At 33.4% G+C, this 9,606-nt stretch overlaps 2 pseudogenes; one reads left to right on the top strand and one right to left on the bottom strand.

Annotated features, from left to right (window-relative positions):
- Nucleotides 1-1,054: 1,054 nt before the first annotated feature.
- LOC111638790 lies at nucleotides 1,055-3,852 on the bottom strand (annotated as a pseudogene).
- A 3,862-nt stretch (nucleotides 3,853-7,714) lies between these two features.
- LOC111638797 lies at nucleotides 7,715-9,254 on the top strand (annotated as a pseudogene).
- The last annotated feature ends 352 nt before the right edge of the window (nucleotides 9,255-9,606 follow it).

The raw sequence follows: 9,606 nt of genomic DNA on the forward strand, positions 1-9,606 counted from the left end.
TCATTCATCTACAGAATCAGCCATTTTCTTCACTGGAAGCGCAAGCAGTGGAAGTGACAATCAAACTTGCTTGGTAGCTGCTTCCTGCACACATGTGTAGAAGCGTCATCTGGTTGTCACTGTATGCTAAACGCGGTTACTCTGGACACGCACATTTGTTTGAACCAGTTTGTTTGCTCTGCTTGGAAGCGCATTCATGCTCGCAGTCACTGGACACTGCCACATAGGACGTAGCCTAAGACAGTATTTCAAAATTTAACTAGTAACTTTTTAAATAACATTTCATAACAAATTTATAACATTAACATTACCAAACAGCACAGGATTTTTGAACTGTGTTTGATTTAATAAGAATTAATTTATATGGAATTAGTTTATGTATTGAATTAGCTTTCAAATATAATATAATATTCTAATGTTTCCATAGTTAAATCTGCTCTTTTAATTGTTCAATTATTAACTTTTAAGTCAAATAATTATTTATTTAGCTTGAAATCTAATAAAATGACAGTTGCTTCATAGCAACTGACTGTTTTTATAGTTATTCAAAACTGATATTTTATATGTAACAAAACACTTACATGAGTGAGTATAAGCACATTAATTTAAAATATATACTGATAAATCTTTGTCATTATAGCAGCAATGATTATATTACTTACTCATATTGAGCAAGAAAAATTTTAACTTACAACCATATCAGATTCCTTTGCTCCTTCACCTAAAGCTTGCAAGTGATCTTGATCTTTAACAGGATGATCAGTTGGTATTCCTCCTCTTGCAACTATCAATTCAACTAACCCTCGAGCTTGCTGCAATATACTTATAGCTTGCTGATGAGAGATATTACTATCCAATGGTTGCCCATCAATGGCAAGAATCTGATCTCCTTCCTGTAGCCTTCCATCTCTATAAATTAAGTATTTAATTTATTACATTCTCATGAATAAATTTAACTGAATATTATATATTTCTATTTTTTAATGTTAAGTTCTGAATTTTTATTACATTAAAAAATTTAAATTGAGATATGNATTTTATCACTATGTGTTGAAATAAAAGTTACTATTAATGTTACAAACACATTGCTGAACAGGAAGTATTGTAAATTCCACCAAAATAGTTCATTGCTGCCTCCATCATCGGCATGTTATAAACAGTTCTCAGTTACCCCACCAGTTGTTGGTGGGACTGTAATTTCCACTGTGGTTGCCTTTATATGGAGGATCATAGTTATTTCTTCAGTAACCAACAGTAGATGAATATTTATTTAAAACGTGATGCAATTTGTACAGCCTTGATCACAGCTGACCTGATGATAATCACAAGATCCAAAGCTGCTGGAGCTGTACCTCCTACTTCAACCCCTAAATATTTTCTTTGATTATTGGTCCTTTGTTCAACTTGTCTGCTCCAATTGTCATCATACTCAGGATGCCTACTACCATTTCGCCAATTCCAGGCACTTTTACTTCTGTGATTACCGTCGCACCAGTGATTCCATGGAGCATTGGGATCTCGCCAGTTTTGATCACGTTCACTATTTCTCCTGCATGATATGTAACTATCAGAGCCAACTTTTAGATTTCTTCCTCTAAAATTAGAGAAATTTGCTCTTCATTTGTGACTGTCTTCCTATTTATTTACATTTTAAAAATCTACAAGGTCACTGTAATTTCGACTACTAGAATCATTTCAGCTTGGATAGCTTCTGTTATAACTATCGGTCCTTTCAGACAATGCTCTATTGTAAGGATCTATGTATCGATCACTTTTATCTGAATACCTGTTTTGGTCCCAATCAGTTGGTTCACAACTATCTTTTTCACTTACACAATTATGAAGGTGAGGAGGTTTATATACGCCAGCTTTTCTTCCTAACATTTTGTAGATACCTGGCGGTATGAGACGAGGGTCCTTCAGTTTCTTGGTCAGTGCCACCATAACTTCCACAGGGGATAATAAAGTTTGGTTGCAGTGGTCTTTAACAGCCAGAGGGACCTTTACTATCCATGCCTTAATCTCTTCTCCAAATGCTGAACTCAAAACTTGTTTCCCAGCCCTCGTCATTTAAGTTGATAACATCTTTGGGGCGCAAGACTGGGACTTGAGTGCCTGAATCTATGATACCTTCGATATCTCACCCATTTATGTTAACCATAACATTGTAAAGGTTGAATGCTAGGAGCTGACTTCAAATGACTTATCTTCTGAGGGCAGAATTTAGAAATATGTTGGAGTGACCTACAAATGAAGCACTCCTTCCATTTTATTTCCTGGTGATAGTTAGATCCTTCTTTCCATTTCTCGTCTCTCGATGGTGGGGGGACATACTTCGGATCAGTACCCTGACCTGCCGAAAGATGCTGCAATCTTTGTAAATCATCATATGTCTTGGTTAGTGATTTTCCTTTACTTTCAAAATATAGATCGCACTCGCTCACCATGTCAATAGGGTTAAACCAGCTCCCATCCTGATGGAAGCTTACATGAGCTGCCATGTTGACATCCAACGTCTGGAATAATCTATCCAACATGATTAGAATTGTTTTAGAGTTTCAAGATCCTTGACTTTCCTCATCTCACAATAATATTCCCAAGCTGACGCTAGTCTCAACATAAATTGTATGCGAGTCTTGTTGGGTCTATGCATAGCACTTAGGAAATTTTCTAGGCAGTATTGAGCTAATGGTTCATATTCTCATAATATTAGCTTCTTAACACTTAAGTAATCATTTAACTAGTCTCTGGTTATATAAATTAAAATGTTTGTGGCCTTTTCTCCCAGAATATTAATCAGTATCTCCACTTTCATCTCCTCTGGCACATTCTTTGATTGGAACACTCACTCTATAGATATGAAAAATAGGTTCCAATTTTTAAACCTAGTTGGAACTGGCAGCGTTAACGTTTTTATGCTTTTAATTAATTTCTCGATACTCATGACTGGCCCGTCACCTGGGTGGCTGTCCGCAAGGCTAAGATTATTGTTACTCATCCTGTTTTGATTATTGGCACTAATCCACACCAGCTCCAACTCATGCTGACGTTCCCTTTCTCTCTCAGCCTCTACCTGTTTCCCTTCTGCTTCCTGTTCTTCCTTCTGTTTCCTTTCAGCAACTGTAGAGCAAAATTTCCAACACAAAATCCGGGTCACTAGCAAAATCATCACTTTTTATAATAAGTTTCCTTAACTCCGATACCTTCAGATCATCATTTAGTGTGCCACAAAGCTCTTCCACCACAATCTGTAGATCTTCCTTTTTAACTTCCTTTATGCTTAGCATTCTGCCGTGAATTTCATTTCTGACAAAAAAAAGTTTTCCTACCTCTTCTCCAGTGTAAAACCTGTGTATTCTTCAAACCTTTGTGCCGTGCCCAATTATCCACTCAGCCCAGTTGCCAATCACTCTTCTTATTCTGGATCATAATCACTCTTTTCATAGATCAAATGTTGTTGGTCTGGCTTTACTAGCCTGCTGACTGAGCCAATGTAGGGAATCAGATATGATTTAACAGATTTCATCCCACCAGTTCATCACACAGAACTGGAACAACTAAATATTGTAACAAAAAAATACTTTATTCTTTAATCCCACTTTTGGACTCCACCACTCCACTGCTATTCCTCTCTCCCCCATCCTCCTACCTACTCTGACTGTCCCTTTTCCCGCCTTTACTCCCTTTCTTTTTATGGCCCTTTGTCTATATTTCTTATTACCCTTTATGACTGCATGCAAATGGATTGCACATGGACTGACAAAACTGCAGTTGAGGGAGGACAAGAAGGTCCGATATCACTACAACCAGATAATTTGACATTGTTTTGTATCTGTTTAATTCTTTAGGCTAATGCAGNAATAATGAGCTTTGCTTATATGCTATGCCAATGATGTACTGATCCCATTATTTCAGTAATGTGCATGTATATAAACAATTTTTTTTACTTTTATTTCCAAATAGTTATGATATTCTAAGTCTATCCATTAATTTTCATAAATATTTGATTAGTAATTGAAATTTTATTATACATTTTATCCAGACCCAACTTTCTATAGAAAATAACATCATGACTTTTCTACTTGTATTTTGAAAGTACAGAACTACTAAATTAGTCCCTACTTGTTAAAGCCTATTTTAGTTTTCTGTGTCACTCCCAGGTCATTTCCATGTAAAGTTAAAAGGAGAATATGGAAAAGGAGCTGCTACAACAAAAGAGTATTGTGTATAAATTTTGACAAAGTATCATTCTCCTAAATGGGGTTAGCCATTTTTATCTTATTTCTTCAATTTTAATTAATATAGAATATTGTAGACTTTTGTTTATTTAACAGAAATACATAACTTTATTTAATTGACAATTTAGCAGAACACAAGGGAAATTTTTAAAAATAATTTATTATAAATGTTATCATTTCACAGATTTTATAAATCAAATATTTAATTATTTTTGATATGAGTAAATAAACATATTAAAGTAATAGTAAATAAGGCTTTTTAGTTTAGAATNAAGTGCAGTGAAGAATGTTGATAAAGCATGATAATGTGAAAAATGTATCTGTAATCTCTATCTACAATTCAGTCTCTACAGGGTAACACCACAATGAGATCTTGCACCACCTCAAAATCCTCCTAGGGCAGCCTCTGGTTCAGCCCGTGGAAAAAGTTTTCTTTCCAATTTAGCCCGGAGGCAAAAACTGTTGACCACCCCTGGGCTAATGAGTAATTTTTCTTCATTTTTAATTTTAATAATTATTTCAAAAAAAGATAATTGACACAATTACTATATTTGTTACATGCTAGAATTAATTTTCATAAAATTTTACATTATTTTCAATATTCATGAAAATTCCATGATTAAACACACTCAAGAAAACCTTTTAAATATGCAGCCGTATTTATTACATTCTAACGTTTTTGGTCATATTCAATGACCTTTTTCAAGAATAAATGGAAAAAAGAAAAAAAATCAAACTCCTAACTCTAAAATTTGAATTAAGGATACAAGCATTTTGGAATGTTTTTAAAAGGATATTCTACGGGAATAAAGAGTGCCATCTCTACATAAAGGCTGTCATTATGTAACCACAGTAGCTATTAGAACATTAAAAAGTATGACATTCAAGATATAAAATAGCATAAAAATAAAAATACAAACATACATAAAATACCAAACATAAACAATGTGATGCGCAAATACATTAGTTTAAGAGTCCATAAGTAAGTTGCCACTTTGCCATCGTTCTTTTCACTTATAATATACTTGCTCGCCAGGCTGCCAATACTTTGCTTGCATCTCGGAAGTTGATAGCTAATCCTTTTTGGCTGGTTTTGTAGATATGCCAGGCTTCAGCATACCGGAGGTGCTTTTTGTCGCGAACTATTTGTATCAATCTAGCTCGGTCCCATTCAGCTTTGACCTCTTGAGGATCAGCTAAGACGTAAGTCGCCAGTGCTGTGCATGGCTGTCTGCTTCTTATGTTTCTCTGGTGTTCTGACAGCTTTTCTTTGAGGGATTTTCCAGTAACTCCGATGTAGAACATCATATTCTGCCTCTGCGTGTCTGTAGCAGGGATACTGTAGACTCTTGGAAGCGCGTTCTTGTCCACAGCATCTTTGTCTGCCCTTAGCAATTGATAAATAGTAGGATTCCTTTTGTAAATTATACTTTTCTTTGTAGCTGCTCCTATTTGCCTATAGATGCTGCTCAGCAAGGCCTTATATTCCATCATTGTGAACTCTTCTGTATTTTGTAAATTTTGCACTTTGCCACGTGTCTTAATTTGGCTAGTAATAGCTTTAGTATTAAACCCATACCTCTTGGCTAGTTTATTGATGTAACACAGCTCTTCGTTTCTTCGCCAACATATAAACTAGCTGTATTCCGGGCGCTCATCACACGAGCTTACTCACACTGCAGCAGTACCCAAGACAGAAATGAAGTATCGGCAAGCAAAGTATCGGCAGCCTGGCGAGCAAGTATATTATAAGTGGCAAGAACGATGGCAAAGCTGCAACTTACTTAAGGACTCTTAAACTAATGTATTTGCGCATCACATTGTTTATGTTTGGTATTTTATGTATGTTTGTATTTTTATTTTTATGCTATTTTATATCTTGAATGTCATACTTTTTAATGTTCTAATAGCTACTGTGGTTACATAATGACAGCCTTTATGTAGAGATGGCACTCTTTATTCCCGTAGAATATCCTTTTAAAAACATTCCAAAATGCTTGTATCCTTAATTCAAATTTTAGAGTTAGGAGTTTGATTTTTTTTCTTTTTTCCATTTATTCTTGAAAAAGGTCATTGAATATGACCAAAAACGTTAGAATGTAATAAATACGGCTGCATATTTAAAAGGTTTTCTTGAATGTGTGTAATTAGTAAGAAATGCAGTCTACGATGAATTCCATGATTTCACAATTTTCCATAATCAGGGAAGTATCCTGTTTATATTTTGTATTTGACAGGATCATTAGATAAATATGTTTAACAGATGAAATGGTTAATAAAAACATCTGATAGATTACATCTTTTAACTCCAGTTTTATTTCATTTTTATGGAACAAAAGTAAAAAAGATATCTTTCCTTTTCTTATCAGTTTATATAATAAACTGGCTATGATTCTTCCTATTAGTAACCCATTTTTTTAGATAAAGGTGATAACTTTAAATTGAAAGAATATCAAACAACATTAGCTTTTAGAGAACTAATTAGAAAGGCATATTTCCATTGTTCTAGCAGAATAAGTTAGATTTTGCAGTAATCCTTTGTCTAAATCTAATATAAATAGCCTCAAAGAAGACTCAGTTACCAATATCATTAAAAATTAATAACTAATTTCAAATTTATTATTTAAAAAAAAATTTTTTTTAATCAAATAATCAATAAAATCATTTAATGACCTGATGAAGATGAAAATAATTATTGTTGAAAGCGCTTGTCGGTCTAGCAACATTTATTTGTAATTTAATACCTGTATGATAAAAGTTTCTCCTATTAAATGGTCGGCGTGCTGTCCACTTCTGTAATAAAATCATATTCAACCATAGCAAAAACATTTAAATTGGTTAATGTAATAAAGTTTTTTCTTCATAATTCTTTTTCTTTTTACTCTTCAAATGTATATAGAAATGATTTGCTTTTAAAACTGAAATTTAAATACAGTCAACTTGCCTTAAAACAAACACTGATAAACCAAATTTTCCTGTTGTCCTGGTAAAATGCCATTGTCATCATGTTAATTTTCACACAATAAAGCAAACAAAAATTTTACTATAATTCATGAAACAAAACTGTAAATTATCTTCACAGCCCCAAGAAATAATCCTATTTCCAATAATGGTTTTTTTTTACACTTTTTGATAAACAACAAAAAGTGGTACTTTTAAATGTTTAATTATACTTTTAATAATAAATGTTCCATTTTGAATAGAATAATTTTCTTCTCCTAGTAAACAAAGAAAAGTTCAATCTCCAATTGTATGCAAAAGTTTATCAACATCACTCCTCTTTAACAAAACACTATTAACAATTCACAAACCATTTATCTTCAACAAATTTCAGTCAGCTCCTCATAAGTTTAGAGAAAAAACAACTCAAGATCATTCTTGTAACCAAATAATCTTGTGTAATCAAGTACTCATCATGTAGGACTGATCTTCATCGTTTGCTAAGTTTTCTTCAAGATGAAGCTGCAGGAGAAAGGATGCAGTTGGCCATCAAAGGGTTTGATACATTCATTCCAACTCAGCATTCTAATAACAGACAAGAAGATAGTAATTCTAAGAGAGTTAAATTATCATTAATACCTTCTGCAGCTGATTTGTTTGCTTCTTCCAAAGAAGGATTTCAGAAGATACACATATTTTCTTCTATATACCATAAGTCAGAGGAACGTAGGGAAGTTCGAAAAATGTCATTACAAGAAAGACAAGATGCTGTGGAAAAGACATATTGTTGTTTTCTTTGTTTGAAGAAAAGCCATACAGTAAGATAATGTATAATTAAGATGAGTTGCTTGATTTGCAACAATCATCATCATCATTTAACCCTGTGTAGAAGTTTCCCAAGGGTAAAAGTCTGTCCATCTGAAGAGGGAACAGATAAAGATTTACTACCATTACAACAAGACACAGCACTTTCTAATTTTACAAAAATTCCTTGTAATGTTGCAAACTTTGGCTTTTTCATTGAAAGGTATAAAATTAAACACTGTTCATGCAATAATAGACTCTGGTTCTCAACATTCCTATATATTGAATTTCATAGCCAAGAAGATGCATTATAAATTTATTAGAAAGAAAGCTCTCCAACATTACTATTTCGAAGAGTTAATTCTGATATTTGTGATCATAACATTTTCACTGTGTTTCTGTCCAATTTATCAGCAATATATAATTGTCATTTTGATGTTCTTGGTCAGTCTATTATTTGTGAGGAAAAAAAAAAAAAGGTTCAACGTTACTGGAGCTTAAAAGATATGGTATTAAGTTGACTGATCTTGAAAGTGGACCAATTAAACTTCTCATTGGAGCTGACGTGGATGGTAAATTGATGACAGGCAAATATAGGAAGCTTGCTTGTGGCCTCACAATTATAAAAACTAAATCAGGTTGGATGGTCATGGGCCACACTGCTGAAACATCATCTAATAATACAGCCTTGATTGTTACTTCCATGTGGAACAAGAACATTTTTGTTTTGGATTTATGGACTCTTGATTCATTGGGTATCACTGATCCTTCAAAAAAGAAAAGTAAACTTAAACTTCATAAGACTGAAGAGCAACATTTTTTGAGCACTGTTCAAAGTGGATGATAGTGGGAATTTTGTGGTGCATTTACTGTGAATTGAAGGGCATTCCCCACTTCCAGAGAATTATGAACTTGCTTTCACGAGATTGAATTTGACAGTTAAGAAACTTAAATCAGATGATTTCTATCAAGCCTATAATGATATATTTCAAGAATGGCTCCTTGATAATAATGTAGCAGTAGTGCCTGTAAATGAAATGAAAGCTTCATGTCATTATTTTCCCCCTAAACCTGTAGTCAAGGAGAATAAGACCTGTATTTGATGCATCAGCTAAGCAAAAGGGATTCCCTAGTCTTAATGTCTTGAAAAAGAACTAAATCTTATTAAATTGATTCCTACAATTTTAAGTCTTTTTTTTTTAAAAAATAGATATAGTTGCAGACATTCATAAAGTTTTTCTACAAATCAGCTTGTTTCCTAATGATAAGAACTTTCTCAGATTTCTCTTTTATGGAAATGATGGAAATTTGAAACAATATAGGCATTGTAGAGTGGTGTTTGATGTATCTTGTAGTCTCTTTATTCCAGGAGCTGTGATCCAGTATCATCTTCAGTCAGTTTTAAAACTGATCAAGAAAAGGGAGTTGACGTATCCAGAAGATGCTATTTGAAAAATCAGAAAGAGTTTTTATGTTGATGACTATAACGAGTGTTCAAAGTAAACTAGAGTTACAATATTTTGTGCAAGTGGCTACAAACGTTATGGCTGAAAGAAAGTTTGGGTTGAGGGGATGGGAGTATATTGACCCTACTTTAAACTGTATAGCAGATACAAATGTTTTA

This window comes from Centruroides sculpturatus, unplaced genomic scaffold (assembly GCF_000671375.1).
Source record: "Centruroides sculpturatus isolate CEXI.00-Female unplaced genomic scaffold, Cexi_2.0 scaffold1191, whole genome shotgun sequence".
NCBI classification, from domain to species: domain Eukaryota; kingdom Metazoa; phylum Arthropoda; class Arachnida; order Scorpiones; family Buthidae; genus Centruroides; species Centruroides sculpturatus.